Here is a 24,058-nt window from a genome sequence, read left to right on the forward strand (position 1 = left end):
GGAACCACCAGTGTGCAAAAAAGTGCTTCAAAATCATGGATCCTCATGGATCCTCCAGATTTTTATATTGGGTCCCCCCAAATTCACCATACAATCTCATGTCACCATACAATCTCATGTCATGTCCACAGCCACAGAGTATACAACAAAAATCACACACCCACCATTTTGTAGCACTGCCATGACTCAAAAACATGGTTTCAAGGTACAGATCCTCATGGATCCTCTGAATTTTTACATGAGGTCACCCCAGAATTGCCATGCAATCCATATCATGTGTATTACCACAAATTTTACCAAAAACATGGTCCAAAAGCATGGATCCTTATGGATACTATAGTTTTTTTCATGAAGTTACCCAAAGCTCACCATGCAATCCCATATAATGTCCATAGCCACAGACTGAACCACAAAAAAATGAGCCCAACACTTCATGGCCCCAACATGACACAAAAACATGGTTTCAAGGCACAGATCCTGATGGATCCTCAGGATTTGTACATTGTGTCACCCAAAACTCATCATGCAATACCATGTCATGTCCATATCCACAGTTTGTATAGGATAAAAGTCAAATCTGATTCCCACTGCAGAAACACACTGGGGCAAGCCTACCATGGCCAAGGCATGCTCCTTAATGTAAACTCATCCTGGGAAAGCCCAACAGAACCAAACTAAAGCAAAGGAATGGAATCTCCCCAAAACCAAAGGGATGCAAGGGGACCAAGTAGTTCTATGCCACAAGCACAGGGCAACAGCAAGCAAGCATAGTTGTATAAGATGGATGCCATTTGGCCTCGGGCTGAAAGTGAGAGTGAAAAGGCTCAGGGCCTTGATGTGCAGGCTGAAGCAGCCCTTTCATCATTGGCCAGGCCATCCCTTCCACCCTGTAATGAGGAGAGCTAACATTAAAAGTACCCATTACATGCATGACAGTATACAACAGCAGTCTGTACTAGAGGTGGGCATGATCCAAAAAAAATTACCCATCAAGCTGATTGGGGATCGGCGCCGGCGACGACCCCACATCACCGATCCACACGGATCATCTCCCATTTCCGAACTGTGGATCGGGGATTGGGGAGGCCAAAGCAGAGGGGCGCCCCGCTGTTCCCAGCTATGTGGAAAGGTGGGTGGTGGCAGCGAACACCGGGCCCAGCGGGCCCGGGGAGGTGATGACGAGCTGCCTCTCCTCAGGGAGGGGACATTCACACACACACACACACTTAGAGCGGGGGAGGAGTTTTTAACTCGGCGACAAGCCGCTTCCCCTCAGGGAGGGGACATTCACACACACACACACACACACACACACACACACACATACACACACACACACACACACACACACACACACTTAGAGCAGGGGGGAGTTTTTAACCCGTCCCTGCCTCTCCAAATAGAGAGAGAGAGACACCCCGTCAACATGTTTCAGCCAGCTTTTTAAAAAAAGCAGGGACAGAATCCTCCATTCCTCCCCACCCAATTTTAAAAGCAAGCAGCCAGTCTTCCAAAAGCATATTTTAAACACACACACAGAGCAGTGAATGAGGTTTTCCCACAAAATACAGTATTTTAAAAGCAGGTTAAAAACAGAGAGTGACAGACAGAAAAACAGCCATTCCTCCTACAAAGCCCCGTTTTTTAAAAAAAGCAAAAAACGTTTGGAGTGCCCATGGCTACAGAACACCCCCTTCCCCCTCCCTCCCCTGGCTATCTTCTCCCAACTGGTGAGTGCGTTGTTGCTCCATGGTTGGAAGGAAGCCCTGCTGATCAAGGAAAGCTGGGCTTCCATTCGGGTTTCCAGGGTGACAGAAGGAGGGCAAACTCAGCTCAGGCATTCCCCTGGCTCCGTTGCCAGGGGAATAGATTGCTGGTGCTGGAGTGTCTGGATCCCTGATCAGATACCGATCACCCGATCAAGCCCCCCCCCCCGACCGCTGGATCAGTTGCCGTGGACAGCACCGATCCGCCGGATCCCGATCGCGCGAACGCCATTATCTTGGGGGGTATTTTTCTATCGTAACGCCGATCGTGCCCATCTCTAGTCTGTACCTTCATTTGGGTGTTTCTGTGGGTTTGCCTATGCCGGTTTGTGACATAAGGTATGTCGCTCAACATTCTCTACTTTCCTTAACATCTCTTTCTGGATCTTCCCATTCCAGTGGCAAGAGAAGGAGAATTTGGATTTCCCAAAATTACCCCTCACTCTCACTTTCAGCCTGAGGCCAAGTGGGATTCATTTTATTTCATGTGTTTTCATGCTGTTGCCTTGTGTTTGTGTTCCCTCACTGGCTCTGGCTTTCACCTGGCTGCTAGGAATGACACTGGTTCTGTTGAGCTAAGTTACCCACCCAAGAATCAGCTTGGAAACTTTCCCATCATAGGGAACAATGGAGAGCAACTGGGCAGCTTTCTCAGGGGGAACTTAGGATCAGTGTGGTTCTGTTGGGCTTTCCCTGAGTTGAGCATGCAATGGGAGTGTGCTCCTGGCCCCTGGCACTCTTGCCCTTGAGTGTTTGTGCCCCAAGAACCAGTTTGGAAACTTTCTTGCATTTAGGAATGTGCCTTGGCCATGGTAGCCTTGCCCCAGTGTGTTTCTACAGTGGGGTCAGCTTTTACCCCATAGGAAACAATGGAATGGTTGGGGACACCTTGTGCAGAGGGCCATAGAATTGGACTCCAGGGTCCAATATTCATGAAACTTGGGTGGTCTTTAGAGGACAGTCAGGAGTAGGTTTTCTGCAAATTTGATGGAGTTTGCTTGAAAAGGCCACCCCCAGTCCCCTGGTAGCCCCCAGATTGTTTTCCCCATGGGGATTAATGAAGAGTGGCTGCGGGCACCTTATTTGGGGGCTCATAGAATTGGACAACAGGTCCCAATCTTCATGGAACTTGGTATCTCTTTAAAGGACAGTCAGGAGTAGGTTCTTCACAAATTTGGTGGCGTTTTCTTGCAAAATGACCCTTCCCCAACCCCTCTAATAGCCCCCAGGTAGTTTTCCCCATAAGGAATAATGACTAAATAAATCGAAAATTCTCTAATCTGTCATAACCAGATTAGATAATCTTTTCTGGATTTCAGGAATCCCAGATTTCTTTGCAATCCCTGCATCCTGGATCTGATTTCCCAGATTTATGTGTGTACACAGTGCTACAGTTTACTTTGTGTATGGAGAACTGCAAATTATGCACGGCGACTTGGTTTTTATAACAAAAAGAATACTTAGGAAGCTGAAATTCTGACCAAAGAAGCAAGTAGTAAACACTCAACTCTTTGCCTCTGGCCATTTTCCCTCCTCTGAGTGTCCCATCAAGCCACACTACATATATGCAATGAAGCAATATAGTGGCCCTCAACTGTATGTTCTCCAGTTTGAAGGGGGGGAAAGGCTCAACCACACCCCACATTCTACATGTAAATAGGAGGTCATGTGAATGGAATCTCCTTTTTCACCAGGTTTCACCTGTATCAACTAACTGCATTAACTTACTTGCATACCTCATTTATACCCCATCTTTCTCCCCAGCGGGGACTCAAAGTAGCTTACATCCATCTCCTACTCTCCTCACAACAATTCTGTGAAGTAGGTTAGGGAGAGAGTGTTTCACTGGCTCGACATCACTCAGCAAGCTTCTCTGTCACAGTAGGGATTTGAATGTTGGTCTCCCAGATCCTAGTCTGATATTCTAACCACTACACCACACTGGCTCTGGTGTGGGATTACAGAGTAAACTTTGATGGGATTCTATTTAAAAATTATGAGGATCCATGCAGTTTTTTTCACAATTGAGGGACCATGAAATGCAACATCTGTTGTTCTTCTGGGTCATGCCATGGACATTGATGAGATGTGCTATTTTACCATATATTTTGGTGGAACAATTTTAAAATCATAATAGTCTGTGAGGATCCATGTACTTAATGCAATTTTGCCCAAAGACAATGCCACAAAGTCTTAGATCTGGGTATTCTTTTGGTTCATTCTGTGTCCATGAATGTGATCATTTCATTTAGAGTTCTAAATGGCCCCTGTGTAAAAAACCTTGAGCATTCATGAAGATCAATACATTGGATTCATGTTTCATGGCTTTGGTGGTGACACAAAGCAGTGGACCCAATGTTTGTGGTGCAGTCTGTGGCCATGGCCCTGACCTGAATATAGTCCAGGTGAGCCTGATCTTGTCAGATCTCAGAAGCTAAGCAGCGTAGGCTTTGGTTAGTAATTAGATGGGAGACCTCCAATAAAGACCAGGGTTTCAGAGGCAGGCAATAGCAAACCACCTGGAGCAAGAAGATCAAATAGCAAAAGAGCAAGCTGATTTTAGGGAAGGTAGAGCCACCACAGATCTTTGTTTGATTCTACAACATCTAATTGAAAAAATACTCAAATTAAAATCCAACCTCACTTTATACTACCTCCATAGATCTGAAGGCAGCTTTTGATTCGATTGCTAGAACCAAATTGCGAAAAAAAATTAGAGAGAACTTCAGTTGATCATAGGCTTTTATACCTAATCCATGCTCTATATAATAATACCACCCATAAAGTCAGATATAATAGGAATGGGCATCTCTCCAATTTAATAAATACCACTAAGGGAGTTAAACAAGGTTGCATTTTGGCCCCTGTACTTTTTATCCTTTACACCAATTACATGGTTAGTCATTTAAGTGATTCAGATATCCATCCTTCTAAACTATTGGATTGTGAAATCCTGGTGCTATTATATGCACAGTCATTTTATCAAGGATCCCAATAGGATTGAAAAGGGCACTGGAAGCATTCATCCAATACTATAGCAGAGATCATCTGATAATAATAAACTATTGAAAAACTAAATTATGGCATTTGGGAGGAGACCCAAAATTTGGATGTGGAATATAAGTGGCCACAGGACAGAATGGGTAGCCAGTTTTAAATATTTAGGGGTAGTATTACAAGCCAGCGTTGTGCAGTGGTTAGAGTGTGCAAACTGGATCTGGGACATCCAGGGTCAAATCCTCGCTGTGCCATGGAAACTTGCTGGGTGACTTTGGGCCAGATATACACCCTTACAGGCTTTCCAACTTACAGGTGGGGCCTGGAGGTCTCCCATAAATACCACTGGTGTCCACACAACAGAGCTCAGTCCCCCTGGAATAGGTAGATTCTAGGACATTGTACACTGCTGATTTCCCTCTTCTTCCCCAAACCCACCTTCACCAGGCTCCAGCCCCCAAATCTCCAGGAATTTCCTGACCCAGAGTTGACAGCTCTAAACTAAGTCTCTTGCCTCACAGGGTTGTTGTAAGGGCAAAATGGAGGGGAGGAGAATGATGTGTGGTGCTTTGGGTCACAATTGGAGAGAAAAGCAGGGTGTAATAGAAATAAATAATGTTTTATTTTAGGCAACTGTATATATAAGAAGAATCCTGATTTTTAAATTCCTCTGAAAGTCAAAACAAAATAAAATTAAGAATGAAAGTCACCCTTGTCTGATGTTTTGCCTCTTGAGGTTAAAAGTGCTGTACTTATAATTAAGAGCCCAAACAACCAAACACTGACATCAAAGCAGATAAGGGGGTATGCAGCATTTGTTCAAAGTTTACGGCTCCTGACACCATTCCAGAAACTACACAGAACCAAGTTATACCAGATACAATCCCATACTAGTAATCAAAATATCATTTTAAGGCTTTTAAAATCAAAAGGGACCTAACAGCTTTCAAGGAAGCATATAGTTTTGCAAAAAGCAATAAGGTTAAAACTAAGCTGAGGAAGATGCTTGCCCAATGTTTTTGTATAGCACAATAGAATCTGTGAATCAGGGTGTTTCTCAGGTTATTTGCAAGAACTATTGTTTGGACCAAAGTTTATTCACAGCTGTTCCCACAACAAGCTTCTGGGAGGCAGCCCAAATAGCAAGTCTTACCTCCAGAACCACCGTTTGCATTGGCACCAGTCCTGTTGTGGGGGACAAGTCTCTGGAGCTCAGGGCTGTGTGATTGGGGTAATTCCAAGATTGTTTTGGAGTACAGAGGCATTGTATCTCTCCCAGTTCATTATTTACAGATGTTCCCAATATAAGTTTCTGGGCGGCAAGCCAAATAGGAGGTCTTAGCTCCAGAACCAGTGCTTGGATAAGTACCAGTGCATGTCCTCTTGTAGAGGACAGTCTCTGGAGTGCAGGAGTAATTCCAAGATTGTTTGGGGGTACAGAGGGCTTGTATCACACCTGATTCCTTATTCATATCTGTTCCCAATACAAGCTTCTGGGAGGCAGCCCAAATAGGAGAACTTAGCTCCAGAAACAGTGACTGGATCAGCACCAATACATGTCTTCTTGTAGTGGACAATCTCAGGAGTTCATGGCTGTGTGATTTGGTGTGATCCAAAGATTGATTTGGATCACCCCAAAAGAGGTGAAAAAAGAGGACTCCCCCCCAGTTCCTTATTCAAAGTCATTCTTCTTAATACAAGGTTCTGGGAGGTTGGCCAAATAGGAGGTCTTAGCTCCAGAACCAGTGTTTGGACCAGCGCCCAGCACATGTCCTCTTATAGGACACAGTCTCTGAAATTCAGAGCTGTGTGATTTGGGGTGATCCAAAGTTTTTTCCTGCTGCAGCTGCTCCTCTTTCTGCTTATTGATTTTTCCTGAGGGCACCCTACTTTGAAGATGTTAACTCAAGAAGTGTGCTTTGTAGGATGATCCAGTATAGGCCCACTTAGGGGGCAGTCTGCCGAATATGGAGATGTATGATATGTGCCCCTACAAACTTTATTTTGGGGTGCAGTGCTTTTCAATTTCCCTTAATATTTGTGTTTGGCTTTGCGAATAAGGAACTAGGAAATATGAATAGGGAACTGGGAATTGAGAACCGACTTCAGCTTCGTCTTTCTCACTCCGTCTGTGTCCACTCTTATCTCAGTGCAGCCTTATCTTGAGCTGCTTAATAGGCAACCCCTATAATGGCGGCTGAAATCTTCTGACATTATCTTATGAAATCTATTTCCAAACATCTGTGCTACCCCATTTTAAATTTTTTTGGTTTTTTTCCTCTTTACTGTACGTAGTCCTAATTTTGTGGATTTTTATATATCTTCTAGGGGCATATCCAAAATTACTTATGATATCCTATTCTAGTATAAAATACATTGTATGTATAAATACTATAGAAAACGGCAGCTTGCATACACAGTATGATTGAATTTACAAAATCAACTGTGAAAACCTCTTAAAAATATAAAAAAGAAAAAAAGCTAAATACAAAACATTTGCTCACGAGTTTGAACGTGCTGCTAGTCCTTCCACCTTCACAATTGTTGTACAGATAACCTTGCAAGTATTTAATACTCATGCATATCACCAAAGTATAAAATGTTTCCTTTGAAGGTGGCCTGAATCTAAGTAGAAACTGTGTGTCATTTTTCCTTTGGCTTGAATATTTATAGCATAGTATTTTTAAAAAATGTAGTTGTCTGCTTCATGAACAAGTTGGTTTTTCTGTAGTTGCTGCAGACCCAAAACACAAGTATGTATCTCAGATTAAGACACCTTCTGTCTTTAAATCTATAGCCATTAAATTGGAGCACTACTAATTTGTGAGTCAAAGGATTAAATGGAATGTTCCTGTGGACAGAAACCAATGAGAACACTGGCACAAATTTATATAGAAAGTGACCTAAAGGCCACAGCTTTATTGAATCAAACTTAAAGTAGATAAACTCATGGGGCAAAAGGTCCTGTCACTGGCTGAAGGGTGGGAATTGATGGCATGCCTTGTCCTATAAGTTGTGTCTTGGGTTTTTATTCAGTGTTTTAAACAAAACAGAGTTCTTCTGATTGAACACCATGAAACCTAGTTCTTTTTACTGCAAAACCGAAGAAGTGAGGAAACGGGTACTTGCACATCTGATTATACCTATGTGGTTCTATCAGACCAACATGAATAATGAAAATGAAATTTCAGATTAACCATCTGTAAATATCCGTTTAAATAAAAAGGTTATATGATGTCATATGTAGGGGTTCTACATGCAATAAGAAGGCCCCACTTAATTAGACCCCCCCGGTCCAATTTACTTCACAAACAGTGATATGATGATCAGGTGATTACTTATTCCAAATGATACTCAACCCTGAATTGGATGATAATAGTCATAATCCTAGATCCTTCCTGGGCACGTGCACTAGGGTTGCCAGCCTCCAGGTAGTGGCTGGAGATCTCCCGGAATTACAACTGGCCACAGAAATCAGTTTACCTGGAGAAAATGGCTACTTTGGGGGGGGGGTGGATTCTATGGAATTATGCCATGCCAAACCCTCCCCAAACCCCCCTTTCTCCAGGTTTCTCCAGGTTTCACCCCCCCCCCCAGATCTCCAGGAATTTCCCAACTTGGAGCTGGATGTGCACTGTACATTTCCATGAATACTCATCATAGAATTCTATATTCTGTATTGCAGGCTTGGGATTGTGACCTATTTTGCAACACTATCAGCACAATCCTGAGGGCTGCTGAGAGAAAGAGGCAGCTGGCCGTTGCAATACTGCAGTACCCAAATCTATTCCCTAAAGGGTTCTGGCAGAGGCCAGCTGCCAGGCAAAAAATCATTGGGGAGCTGCATGGGCCAGCCACAACTGCACCAGCAACTGCACAGAGTGGGAGCTGTGAGAACACAGCTGAGCAGATATATAAGCCAAGAGGCAGGGCCATGATCCATGGAGCCAGTTTGGAAGTACGTACCCCACTCCTTAAAGGCACAGGGCCTTGCTAAACAAAATAGAGGCTGTAGCAGAAAAAAGGGAGGGAGGGAAAAGTCCCCCAGCCCCCCAGGCACAATGAGGCATCCCCAGCAAATCCATCTATGACTATGCCTTACATGGCTCCCCCCCACCCCGGGTGCATCCAAATGACACCAATCATGTGAGAAGATGTTCTGCAATAGCAATGGCTAGATACACTGCTGCTGAAACTATACAGAGCACTGATCCTGCAAAGTTATGGGTCTCATGGCTGACTGGCGATTTGCTCCATGCAGCCCTGGGGGCTGCTGCCAGGCACCACAACCCACATTGGTGCCATGTCTCCTATTTGAAGGGAGCATGCTAACAGCCTACTGCAGGGCTGCCAGCAACCCTGCCCTGCATAACAGACAGCTCTCTCTGGAACACTTCTCCAGGAGTACAGCCCACCACATAAAACAGGGCATGGTGCTAAGGTGGAGGGGTTCAAGCAGCCTCTGTACACACACACACACATATCTGACTTCAGTTGTGGGAGCCAGCAGAGTTGGAGTGGTACCTGGCCTCATGCAAGGGGAATGGGAGAGGGGAGTTGTCCACCACTGTGTGTGTGTGATTGGTTGCAGCTATAAGCTAGCATCTTGTGTTCTGCCAGTGTTGTGGCTGTGTGGAGGACAGCTGGATGTTGTAGTCCGTGGGCTGCATCTTTTGGGGGGGGGGCAGGCTTAAGTATCTACTGGAGTTAAGCACCTCAGAGAGATGACTAATTCCAGCCTCGCCCTTCTCACGCTGGTGCAGCGTTTTATGCTGATGTCCCGCTGGCGGGTGGCTGTGGTGGGGCTGTGCTGGCACAAATCTTGCTTAACATAGTGCATATTGGAGATATGCCAGTGTAGTGGCTAGTAGGATCCCTTAATGCTTCCCCTCTATCCCAGATTGTACTGTAAGTGTCCTAAATTAAGGATTTGTAAGGTATGAAAATATTCTCTGCTGTAACATTTTCCCATTACACTATTGCTTCACCAGCCAACTTCACCACTCCATAGGTATAACAGAGTTTGTCTATGAACTCTCAGACAGAAACACTTCATAAAATGGAATGAATCACAACACAAAAGTGCTTAAATACATTAGACTACTTCAAATGTTCTCATCTTTAAGTTTAGAGGTGATCAGAATTCTATGATTGCTTTGCACAGAATAATTTAAGACTTGTGTGGATCACTTCACATGTTTTTAAAATTGCTTTAGTTTGGAAATGGCAGCCCTAGAAAGATGTGGCACGTAAGAGTGTAAAGTTATCAGACAGCTAAAGAGTTCCTGTGTGCTGGTAATTGAGGGTCTTTGCTTACACATCACAGAGCTATTGAAAATTACCGGAATATTTCAAGCGCTGTATGGTTTTAGAAAAATGTTGTTTTCTTCCTCAGAACTGGATATTGAATATAAGTTCATTATCCTGTTTGAAAAACATTTTTGTTTAATTCCCATGCAAGTAAGGTATGCTTACATATCTCTTACTTAAAGGTGTCAAAATACTTTTACTTTCATTTCTCAGCTGTTCACCATCACCACACAAGAAACACACACAAATACGTCTTGCACATTTATCATCCTGGTCTATAGGGACAACCTGCTTAAAGGAGAGTGGTACCAACTTGCTGGCCATACCAATGTACAGTTGTCACGTGTGTTTACAGTGCCTATGCCAGCTAAGAGCATAGCCTCATGTCCATGACTGGGAAATGACAGTTCCATTTATGGGGCTAGATTGTACACAGTTTGCACACATGAAGTTGCTGTTTTCATGCGTAATAAAACTGCATAGGAGGGGCTGGGATAGCTCATTTGCTCCATGTTAGCTCTGTACTCTGATACGGACTTTGTACAGGGCTAATCTGAATTCATTTAGGTAAAAGTAGTCCCCTGTGCAAGTACTGAGTCATTACTAACCCATGGGGGGCTATCTCATCGCAATGTTTTCTTGGCAGACTTTTGTTACAGGGTGGTTTGCCATTGCCTTCCCCAGTTATCTACACTTTAGCCCCAGGAAACTGGGTACTCATTTTACCAACCTCAGAAGGATGGAAGGCTGTCAACTTTGAGCTGGCTACCTGAACCTTCCACCAGGATCAAACTCAGGTCATGAGCAGAGCTTGGGCTGCAGTACTGCAGGCTTAAATGTAGCTAGTACCAATGTGAAATTAATTTTTCATTAATATTTGCAACACCAAAAATCTTCCTAAATTAATTTTTACATTCATTTAATTACCTTCATTAAGATCATCATGAAGTCAAATCTGATTAGCTACATAGCGCTGTTGTGACATTATCCAGTCACACACATGTGTGTGTGTGTTATGTGCCATCATCTCTGACCTATGACGACCCTATGAATGAAAGATCTCCAAAACATCCTATCTTTAACAGACTTGCTCAGATCCCGCAAACTGGAGGACGTGGCTTCTTTTATTGAGTCAAGCCATCTTGTTTTAGGTCTTCCTCTTTCCTGCTGCCTTCCACTTTTCCTAGCATTATTGACTTTCCAGAGAATCTTGTCTTCTCATGATGTGACCTTAGTCTTGTCATTTTAGCTTCTAAGGAGCATTCAGGTTTGATTTGATCTACTACCCACTTATTTTTTGGCTGTCCATAGTATCCACAAAACTCTCCTCCAGCACCACATTTCAAATGAATCAATTTTCTTCCTGACAGCTTTCTTCACCATCCAACTTTCACATCCATACATGGCAATGGGGAATACCATAGTCTGGATTATCTTGATCTCCCTCTTGAATACACACCTTAACACAGTGAGAGGGTTTGAGTGTGTCAGTGAAGCTGAGAGCAACACTGTCAGGAGCACAGGCTTGGTCAAGAGTCTAAACTTCTGGAAGAGTCACTCAAGGCGGAATGATCAAAGCTGAGATACCAGACTAAGATGTATCTACCCCCTTCAAGAATCACATCAGCAGAAGTGAACTGAATGTTCCAATGGTGATGGGAGCAGAGGAATTCTTGTAGCTACTGGGCAGCAGCAGTAGTGGAAGGTGACACTGGTGGAGAATTTTTCACAGACAATGGAAGTGTCACTTCAACTAGCCCTGGTTAGTACTGCGAAGCAGAAGTAGGCAATGGTAAACCACTTCTGCTAATCTCTTACTTTGAAAACCCTATGATGAATCCAAAATGGAAAAAGATATAGTGCTGGAAGACAGGACCCCCAAGTCTGATGGCACTCGGCTACTGGGGAAGAGCCTAAGACAAGTACGAATAGCACTATTCTTAATGATGGGACTGGATTAAAGCTGAAAGGATGTCCAGTTACAAAATGAATAGATGCAAAAGGAACATCCAAAGCTGTGCGACATACATAATAGGGACATAGAACATGAGAAGCATGAAGCCAGGTAAGCTAGAAATCATAAAACAAAAAATGGAACATTTTATCATTGCAGTCTGGGGTGTGAGTGAACTAATGTGGACCGACTCAGGACATTTTCAGTCAGAAAATCACACACAGTGTTTTACTGTGGACATGAACTCAAAAGAAACGGTATTCACTTGAATCATCATTCAAGTTTATGCTCCAACTATGGAGCATAAGGAGGAAAAAAGAGAAAACTTTTACACAAGTGTCCAAGAAGAAACTGATCATACACCCAAACAAGGTATGCTGATAATCATAGGTGACTGGAATGCAAAAGTAAGTGATACAGCCAGGGCTCATTTCGAGGGGGGGAACGCACAGGAATGCAGTTCCGGCAGTTCCCCAAAGAGGTCACATGTCAGGTGGCCCCACCCACCTAACTCTCAGCCATTTTTGGGCCCATTTCAGCCTGGACTGGGGCCAAAACAGCCTGGATCAGGCCTCTGATGGGTGGTGGATCACTCTCCCACTCAACAGCAGCCTGATCCTGACCATTTTGGGCCCCTTTTTGGCCATTTTCAGCCCCTTTTTGCCATTTTGGGCCCAATTTCAGCCCTGAATGGCCAGGATTGGGTCCAAAACAGCCAGGATAGGTGATGTCAGGGGTGTGTGGCATATGCAAATCAGTCATGCTAATGACACACTTTCAGTGATGGCAAGGGGTGTGGCATATGCTAATGAGTTATGCTAATGAGTTCCTCCAGCTCTTTTTCCGCAAAATGACCCCTGGATACAGCAGAATCAAACATAGTTGGAAAATGTAGACTAGGATCACAAAATGAAGCAGGAGAGCGGCTCATAGAATTTTGTGAAGCCAACAACCTGTTCATTGCTAATACATGCTTCAGACAACCAAAAAGACGATTGTATACGTGGAAATCACCGGGTGACTAATACAGGAACCAAATAGATTACATAATTGGAAGCAGAAGATGGAGAAGCTCTATTCTCTCAGCTAAAACAAGACCAGGAGCTGATTGTGATACAGATCATGAGTTGCTAATATCAAAAATTAGAATAAAGCTGAAGAGAAACGCTAAAAGAATCATAGTGCCAAAATACAATCTAAATAATATTCCCGAAGAATTAAAAGAAATGGAGGTTCCACAACATCTGATTGTTCTGATGTGCAACCTGTACCCTGGACAAGAGGCTACTGTCAGGATAGAATATGGGGAAATAGAATGGTTTCCAATTGGCAAGGGTGTCAGACAAGGATGCATATTATCTCCCTAGCTATTCACCGCTATGAATATCATAAGGAAAGCTGGATTAGATCTAGGAGAAGGTAGAGTGAAAATTGGTGGGAGGAATATTAACAATTTGAGGTATGCAGATGACACCACATTATTAGCAGAAAATAGTGAAGACTTGAAACGATTACTGATGAAGGTTAAAGGAGAAAGTGCCAAAGCAGGATTACAGCTGAACATCAAGAAGACAAAAGTAATGACTACTGAGGATTTACACAATTTTAAAGTTGACAATGAGAAAATTGAAGTTGTTCAATATTTTCTGTTCCTTGGCTCAATCATTAACCAACAGGGAGACTGCAATGAAGAAATCAGAAGAAGATTGCGACTTAGAAGAGCAGCTGTGAAGGAGCTAGATGAGATCCTTAAAAGATAAAGATGTCTCTCTGGGAACCAAGATCAAGATAATCCAGTCACACATATTCAGTCATATTACTATTCAGGAAAGTACAAAAAGCAGTAGCTAGGAAATAATGGTCCACTCCTGATTCCTGAGTCCTGACATTAGGATTTTTAAAAGAGAAAATCCACACTCAATACGTGTTGGGTGTGGGGGGATGTTTATCTTGTTATGATGAGAGACCAAAATCTCAGAGAAAAACACGCTTTCCCAAGGAAGGGAGTAATAAGCTGATTTGACTGCCATCTGAGAGGAGATAACTTTCCTGCAAGGAGATATCCCTGCACCCTTGCCAGGAAGGGGCAAGATGGATGACTATTTGGATAACCTGAGTGGGGTAATAAAGAAGGGAGACTTAACTCCAAGTTGAATGGAGAAAAGAGTGCCAGGTGACTCACAAGAGCCATTGCTTCCCAAATTCAGAGATGGGTGAAGGGACACCCTCCCATATGGGGCAAGGGTTAAAAGGTTGGGACATCCTGTAAGCTGTGCTAAAGCTCAAGCAAGCTGCACTGGGGACCAGTGGTGGAATTGAGGGGCATCCACCTCTTTTCCAGAAGTTCCACAATTTGTGTCCATGTCAAAGTGGGGGATGCCAAAGTGAGATCTGTGTCTCTAAAGTTTAGACTCATCTCAAGTGTTTGATTTTCTCTTAGTTCTATAATAGTCCTTTAGTGCTATGATAGACCATTTCCCTATGCACATGTGCTCTACAGGCTAAAGCTGGGTTGTAGTGAATAAAGTTCTTTCTCTTTTATGAGCACAGTGTGTGCTCGAAGTGCCGTACCTCCATGTCTGGCCAGCCCTTCTGTGCACACACTACAATCTCCTGGTTAGGCGAAGTTGGAGAGAAAACAGGAAAAAGGGGAGCTAGGACAATCAATACTCAACCAGTATCCAAGCCACTTGTAAATGAGGGCCAAGCTACACATGACGAATGACACTTGAACGGCAAGTGGATTGAGTGGAGGGCAAGTGAACAGGGAGAAATACACTTGCTGTTCAAGTGTCATTCGTCATGTGTAGCTTGGCCCTGAGAGAAAGTGCAAATCAGTTTGGGTGGTGGCTGTTTCAAACTACCTGGTGGGAAGGGAGTGGGGAACAAATAGGGAGTGCCTCCTATAAGCATGCACGCAGGCCCCCCTGCCCACTGTGGCATATATCACCAGACCCGGAGCATATGTGGTGCTGTAATAAGTATAATGGTTGGATTGAAGGTCTGTCCTGGGAGACTCAGGTTCACAGCCACACCTTGCATGAATCTCCTTAGGCCAGTTGCTCTCTTGCAGCCTATCATGTTTCAAAGACTTGTGAGGATTAAATTGGAGGAGGGAATCATGAGGTGAGTGGTATTAAAATGTAAAAATGAAAACTGTATCATAAAAGAGCTTCTTTTATTTACAATTTTTCATTGTAAAATATTAATTTATTTCCTTTTTTAGAACTCAGTAAACACAGTTTTGGCTAGACCATATTACATTCTAGGCTTTTCCCTCATGTACTTTACCTGATATATTCACACTGTACTATATTCTAGGAAATATTACTTTTCATTCTCTCCCAGCTCATTCTCAGAACTATATTTTGGTAGAATCCACAGTGGGTAGATTGCCGAGTTGAATTTATTATCTGCATGAGAGAATCATAATAGTTCCTTATTTTAAGAAGGGAAAAAACCTATAAAGGGCATCTACCTGCAATGCATTGTTTTTGTATGCTGAATTTATGATGCAGAAGGAAATCACTTGGGTTGTATAGGAATTCTGCCATGTGTATTTAAAAATTTAATTCATCTCATGTTGCACTGTTTGTTTTACTAAACTGCTATTGTGGTTTCTAATTTATATTTCCTCAGCATATTGTCATCCCTCAAATGCCTTTGTTTCAATATTTCTTTCTATATTATCACAGAAAAGTAGGAGACTCTCTGTTTTGTTAACTTTTTATTTGTCCAAATAATACTCACTGTATTAAATAGCCTAATTTCTTAATAGTCTTCTGTTTTATGCCATGATTATTTAGACTATTTTATTTACAAACCATGTCAAGTCTGTGCAGTACTATCAATGTGTCTTAGTATACCATCAGTACACTAAGCCAATACAGGCAAGAAACCGTGAGTAAAAATGAAAGTTCTGTGTGATGCCAAGGAAAGAGGTGGACTGCAATTGCCGAATATCAGACTATACTATGAAGCAATTTGGTTTGGTTTGGTTTAAAGATTGGATGTCATTGGAGAACTGTAAGCTACTAACTTTGGAAGGTTATAAAAAACTGTTTGGGTGGCATGCCTACTTGTGGCACGATAAATTGAAAGCTGATTCTATGTTTCTACATCATTATGTGAGAAGGAGTCTCTTCACAATCTGGAAAAAATATAAAAGTTACCTGGGCGAAGGTATCCCCTCGTGGGTGGTACCATATGAATCTATCGACCCGAGAGTTATTTACAATAAAGATCAATGTCTGTCCTATAAAAAGATTCTCATTCAGGAACAAAATATGTTAAGAATTAAAACAGAAGAAGAGTTAGGTTCATGTTATGGATGGTTTCAATATAGGCAGATAAATGACTTATATAACTCGGATCGTTCAAAAAGTGGAATTAAATGGAAAGATTCGGAATTGGAAGAAGCTATATTGCAAGAAAGTAAGAAGAAAATCTCAAAAATTTATAAAATTCTTTTGAAGTGGCACACAGAGGATGAAACTGTTAAAGTCCAGATGGTGAAGTGGGCTATAAATTGTCAAAGAGACATAACAATGGAGTCATGGGAGTATTTGTGGAAAAATACAATGAAGATTTCAACTTGTACCAGTATTAAAGAAAATGTTTTTAAGATGATATATAGGTGGTATTTGACGCCAAAAAAATAGCTTATGGAAATGCTAAAATGTCTGATAAATGTTGGAAATGTAAAAGTCAGGAAGGATCACTGTATCATATGTGGTGGACTTGTGAGGTAGCTAGGCAGTACTGGGGAGATATTTTAGAAATGATAAATGAGATTTTGCAGACTTCAACAATAAAGAACCCAGAACTCCTGCTACTGAACTTAAATATGGAAGATGTTCCTATACAACATAGAACATTGCTATTTTACATGACAACAGCGGCAAGAATACTATATGCGCAGAAATGGAAAGTGCAAGAAATACCATCTATTGGAGATTGGATACAAAAGTTGCTGTACATGGCGGAAATGGACAAAATGACAAGAAGGCTGAGAGACCAGAATGCTGAAGAATTTTTTAAGGATTGGGGTAGATTGAAGGAGTATTTGGAAAAAAAGTGGGACGTGAAGGGGAAACTGTGGCAATTTGAAAGTTATTAGGGGAATTTAGTGGGGACAGTAATCTTTACCATTTAAAGAAAAGTTTTAATTATTGTAAAGCTTAAATTTTAAATAGATTTGAGTTTAATGGAAATTATTTAGTTTATTAATGTAATAAGAGTTAATTATATAGAGAGAGAATAGAAAAATAAGTTATAGAATAAGATATGGGTTGGAAAACTGTTGGAAGTCGCCAGAAAAGGGGGGAGGGAAAGGGTGGGGGAAAATTGATATCTAGGTTTAATAAATGAAATAATGTTTGTAAATTTGTACTCACCTAATAAAAAGTTCATTTAAAAAAAGTACACTAAGCCAATACAGAACTAATGAAACTTTACAAATAAAATATTTGTTACATGTACTTCCAGTCTACAGATGTGATATTTAACAGAGATACTCAGACACTATAATATACTGACTTGTATCCAATGAAATGATGAATGGAGAAAGCAGTGTCTCTGGTCATTCTCCTTCCCCACCTTGCTTCAGAATGTGGAGACAAACAGGGCAGGGTCTCTAAAATAGTAATTGTTGGGCAGGTTCATATGGTGCTAAGTAGGCCTTTGAGTACCGTGGTTTCAGCTTGTCTGGACCTTTAAAAGTAGCAATGTTCAAATACCCACTGGTTCACATCATGTTAGCCAGTCACAAACACAAAACTGATTTTTCAATGGACCATTTGTTGACCTATTTGTAGCTTTGTTAGTTTGCTTAAGCTATCCCTTCCTCACAGTGCAGCATAATCAGCTTTTTGCACAAAAGTGTTTTTACACCGAGTTCTACTTTCCCTCTTTTCTGTGCCACCACTCCACAGCAGGCAATTGATTAAATAGGTAGTTAAATCAGTCATAAGTCATACAAATCAGACATAAATATATATATATTTTAAAAAAACTACTGTTTGGTGTTCATCTAAGTAGTCCTTAGCCATATTAATGGCTGTTGATCTGTCCAAATCAGCAGTGTTTTTATGCATGTGCAGTTTTGCAAACACCTGACAGCAACCTTGCCAACAGACATTTGAGTCATTCAATGCAGAAACAGACTCAGTGATCGGGTCACATCTGATCGACACAGTCAAACCTGATCAGTTGTAAAACATAAGGTAATATTACCTTATAATGCTGACAGCCAACGTAGTGCTTGTAAGACTGGAAAGATATGTTCCTGGTAGGTAGATCCTGACAACAACCTAGTCTCCAGATTTTACACCAACAGAAACTTTTCAATAGTTTTCAAAGACAACTCCAGAAAAAGCATCAGTTGGCACATTAACTGAAACTGGTCAAAGGCAGTAAGCTCTATAGAGCTTACTAGAGAGCTCTACAGAGCTTTCACAAACTTGCCCCGGTTCCTGAACCAGTTCGTGTGGTTTGTGAAAACATCACTTCTGGGGCAGCAGAAGGTCTGCAGAATAAGGGTGTGAGCTTCCGGTTTCCCCCTTTTAAATGTCAGCTGCTTTTCAGCTGATGGGAGGGGAATCCTCATCATCTGAAAAAAGGGGCCAGCTGTTCTGCTTTCCATGTTTGCAGAAGTTTGCTTATTCCCTGCTGGCTTTAAAAGCCATGAAAGGGCTAAATGGATGGTTTTCCATTCCCCCTTTGGGGTATGCACACTCTCTCTTTTTTTCCCAAAGGCAAGAAAGTGTAGCAACTTTGTAACATTGTTACGTAGCAACATTGTAACATTACTGCACTTTCCTCCTGGCTTTAAAAGCCAAGAAAGGATTAAATAGCTGCTTTCCCCTTCCTCCAAGGCATGTTTCAGGCTTTGCAAAGAGAAAAAAAACCCCAAGCGTTTTGCACAGCCCTTTGGAAACAAAGTGGCAGGGAAGCTGCTGCTGCTTCCACTTTGTTTCCAAAGGGCTGTGCAAAACGCTTGGATTTTTTTTTTTGCACAACCTGAAACATGCCTTGGAGGGAGGAAAAAGCAGCTATTTAATCCTTTCCTGAATTTTAAAGGCAGGAGGAAAGTGCAGTAATGTTATAATGTTGCAATGCTACAATGTTACAATGTTGCTATATTTTCTTGCCTTTGAAAAAAACGAGAGAGGGTGTGCAGGGAAGAGAAAGGAGGAAGGGAAAACCAGCCATTTAGCCCTTTCCTGGCTTTTAAAGCCAGTAGGGAATAAGCAAACTTCTGCAACCATGGGAAGTAGAACAGATACTGAAACACTTTGAAATTCCATTTGAAAGCAGTATCACTTTTCTTGCACGCAAGAGAACTCTTGCTCCTTTCAAAAGCGGGCACTTTTTTCAGCTCATGAGGGATCCCCCTCTCATCAGCTGAAAAGCAGCGGGGAACATACCTCTACTGCAAAAAGCTCATCTCCAGTTGCCTAGGAAACTGATTGGTGCCAGGCTGTCTGCAATGACAACCAAAAATGAACCAAACGAACCAGCCTAAAGTTTGTCTCAGTTCCTCAGAAATGGGCTCTGATGAACTGCTGGTTTGTAAACCACGAACCGACCAGGTTCATGATGAATTTTGATTCGTATTTCAGTTCGTGCCCATCTCTATCAGTAAGTGGCATTGGGCAAACTAATATCTCTCAGTCTCAGTGTCTCATTTGCAACTAGCCTACTTTACAAGCCTAGTGTAAGGTACAGTAATGTATATGAAGCACTTTGAAAGTACTATAAAATATTAAGTATTATCCATGTAAAAGTCTTAATTCCTGTACCTTATTGGGAGAATAACATTTTCACATTGATCAAATAGTTCATCCTCTTGAGGATTGCTGATTCAGTAAAGGAAGGAGCTTATGCTGTGCACACTTTGGTGAAGATCAATAGGGGCAACTGCTTCCTTTAATGCTACTGTGGCACTAGCTCTGATCCAGCTCTGTTGTACTGTTAATGGTACAAATATAATGGGATGTATGGTGAATGGTGGTATAGTATTTAGATTGTGTGTACTACAATCTGAAGAACTCAGATTCAAATCCTTACTCCACCAGGGGTGAGCTTTGACTAGAAACACACTTAGTTCCTAACTTCACATGGCAAGAATAAAAATGGGGATGGCCATGATGTATGATGGCCTGAGCTTCTTGGTGGAAGGGAGGGATAAAATGGATAGAACATAGATTGGAAGTTGTAAAGTGTGTTAATTCTGATCCTAATTATAGCTGCCTCCCTTATTCTAGAACTAGGCAACGAGGAGGCCAGAAAGCGACACCCAATCTACAAAGGCTTTCCCTATATTTCCTTCTCCACATATCTCCACATATGTGTAAACATATTATATTTGGCGTCAGCTACTTTCTCTCAAAGTTAAACACTGGAAAAGTGTTTCATACTGCCCACCATCCTCCTGTGTGAGTGGCAGGAAAGGTTTTGCCAGAGCTCTCCCCTCAGTTGTTCACACTCATGCACAAGCCCCAGAAGGAGGAAAATGGCAGAAAGTTACTGAGGTGCCCAAACAGAAGGCTCAGCCAAATCCTTCTTTGCTTACGTTGGATCAGGAGGGCGTTAAAATAATTGTTATCTGTGCCTCAACTATGAGACAGATGGTGGATCCAATATTGCTTCCAATCTTACCCTAAACCAGTTGAGTAAAATTCCCATTAAAAATTAGTTGCTGACTGGACACTAGGGGTGTGTGCTTCGGGAATCCGATTCGGGTCAAATACCTGAATCAGGCCCGATCCAGAAAGCTTTGGGATTTCCGAATTGGGGCATGCTGGCCCCATGCTGGGATTCGAAAATCCCAAAGCAAAGTTTTCCGAAGCATTCATAATGCTTCGGAAAGCTTCAGGGCCTCCGGGGATGAAGTTTAAAGGGCCCTGTCGCAAGCGGCAGGGCCCTTTAAACTTACCCATTTCCCAGGAGATCCCCCCTACTACCTGCCAGCTGATAGTTTAAAGGGCCCTGCCACTTGCAAGGCAGGAAAAAGCCCTTTAAACTGTCAAATGCCCCTTTCCCTGCCACTGCTAAGCTGCCGGAAAGGGGCATTTAAACCCCACGAACCACAAACTGGTTCGTAAACTGGCCTCAGTTCATGCCAGTTCATGGTTCGTGAAAATCCACGAACCATGAACCTCACGGTTCATTTTTTTGTGTGGTTCGTGCCTATCTCTATTAACAACCTTTCAAAATCCATTAAATTAAAGGATTTAGAATGATGCAATTCTGCTAGGATGGTATTGTTAGTTACATTCAAAACACAGAACACTCTGGAAGGTTATGCCACATTTGTCTCTGAGATATCACATAATTTGTTTTGTTTTTTGGGAGGGAGTTGGTGTTTTCAGCTGCAGCATATAACACCCCAGAATAGTCTGTGTCCTACAAAAATACTTAAATTTTACTTGCAGTAATAACAATTTGAAAATGAGAACAGTTTTCACTATTTTACATCATTCTTATACAAATAATTCATTCTCTGTGCTCTTCTGAAACTTGTGATCTGCAGGGGTTACCTTCCAGCTGTATAGAACTCTTTCACAAACTGCCATGGTTTTTTTCAGCAGATGAAAGGTATTTTTTAATTTATTTATTTTCACAATGGCTACCTTTTAATACTTTTCCAGAAATGATCTTTATGCCATTGCTGTGCATATAAATAAATCCCTATACCATCCAGCCACACACAAGATCAATCTGGGGGGGAAAGTTGCCAGTTGGCCTTTCAGCATTGCATGGCCAAGAGCCAACTGGCTTTTCCTTGATTATTCACACTAGGACAGGAAACAAGCCTCTTGCTGCTAATACTTCTGCTAATTGCTAATGTTCAACACAATTCAACCACTGTCCAGCATAATCTGTAAATCCTGCGAGCGGGTGTGGTGGAGGGAAGGTTATGAGGACAAATTGGCAGTTGGTATTTGGACTGAGTGGCTGCTGGCCAGCTGGCTGCTGGTTGGTTATTTACACTAGGTTATTAAACCATTCTGTATTTCCTTCAATATCTTTCATTCATTCTGGTGGACTGCTCTATCCTTGCACCAACACTCACTCATAGATGCTGGAAGAGAAAAGTATTACAATATATCAGAATATCAGATTTTCTGCGTGCCTGCGCTTTCTCTATAAATGACATTTGCCTGATTAATTGTTTCATGAGCAGAAAACAAAGTATATCATGAGATTAATCTGTTTGGGAGAATAGATTTTTAGTTTTAGTTTGTATTTAGCTTGTGGTGTCCTGATGGCAGGCAACTGATTCCAAATTCTCATTCCTGATTAGGCTCTGTGTTGTTGCCAGTGTGCCAGTGTAGTGTAGTGGTTAGAGTGTTTGACTAGTATGGGAGACCCAGGTTTGAATTCCCACTCTGCCATGAAAGCTCACTGGGTAACCTTGTGTCACTCTCTCAGCCTAACCTACCTCACAAGGTTGTTGTGAGGATAAAATGAAGGAGAGAAGAATGATGTAAGCTGCTTTAGGTGTCCATTGGGGAGAAAAGTAAGGGTATAAATACAGTAAATACTGTAAATACTGTAAATAAAAAATAAACATCTGTAATTTGTTTCTTCCTTCTTTTCCCCATACTTTTAAACATGGAAGGAACCATCTCTCTCTCTTGCTGCATGGGCTAGTAAACTGTTTTTGGATCATCATGACAACAGAGACAGAAAAGCTGGCAGAGTGAGCCCTCAATCTTACACTTACAGTAGGTATGCCAAGAGTTGTTCCAGAGAGAAATTTCTCTTTGGACAATACTCATTAATTAATATGCCTTTATAGGCACTGAAAGAAACCTGCCATATGTCTCACTTAATATTTTCCACTAGAAGGTTTTATTGCCACAGACAGATTTAATTTAGATATCTGAATTCCCTCACAAAGAATTTTCTGATTAGATCAAGACTGAACTGCCCCTTTCATGATCAGTTAGATATACCCAACGGCCTACCTAGCCCTTTTCCTCTCTCCAAAACAGAATAATCTTTTGTATTGGAAACAATCTCTTGTCCTATATCTGTGGTCAGAATTTGCTATAAATGTGTGATTAGGATTAGAGATAGACACAAACTGAAATATGAACCAAAATTAAGCACGAACCAGGTCGGTTTGTGGTTCGCGAACCACAGTTCATCAGATCTCATTTCTGACGAACCACCATGAACTTTTAGGCTGGTTCGCTTGGTTCGTTTTTTGGTTCGTCACTGCAGACAGCCTAGTGCCAATCTATCAGTTTCCTAGGCAACAGGGGATGGACTTCCTGCATACCTTCTGCTGACCTGGAAGTGAACTTCTGCTGACCTGGAAGTGATGATTTTCTGGCATAGATGTGACAGTTTCACAAACCAAATGAACTGGTTCGCGAACCAGGGGCAGGTTCATGGTTTATGAAATTTGACGAACCACGAACCACATGGTTCAAGGGTTTTTTTTTGGTTCGTACACATCTCTAATTAGGATGGGTTCTAAACCAAGCTGATTTATATAATTTGGAAGTACCTGTTCTGGGACACGTGATGTCCCACTGCTATTCTCTTTTACATTATTTTTGGAGATATTGGTTACCAAGTTGTGGATCCTTGCCCAAACCTGCACAGATAAGTAGTTATTTTCCCTTCTTTACCACCCTTATCTTCCATTTGGCCACATTCCTAATCCATCTTGGGTAGAATTCCCTGTTCAGTGATTGCATATTCTGAATGTTTCTCTTCCAATGCTCAATGCTCAATAATATTATTTTGACTGCTTAGGTCCACTAATTCTCCAACCCAAATGTTTGTTTTATTCCTCCTAAAAAACAATTATTTGCTTTGCTTGATGTACACACAAACTGACACTCCAGTCACACCCAGGCTAAGTAGCTGCAAGCAGAGGAGAAAACAAACTCAGCCCAGATAAAACTCAGCTGCTGCTAGCAAGCTAGCAGGTTCTTCTCAATTTCTTTCCCTGCCAGCAAACTGTTCTTCAACTATACCCCTCCTATTTGGACTCCTTCATCCTATAAAC

Source organism: Eublepharis macularius, chromosome 7 (assembly GCF_028583425.1).
Source record: "Eublepharis macularius isolate TG4126 chromosome 7, MPM_Emac_v1.0, whole genome shotgun sequence".
Lineage (NCBI taxonomy): Eukaryota > Metazoa > Chordata > Lepidosauria > Squamata > Eublepharidae > Eublepharis > Eublepharis macularius.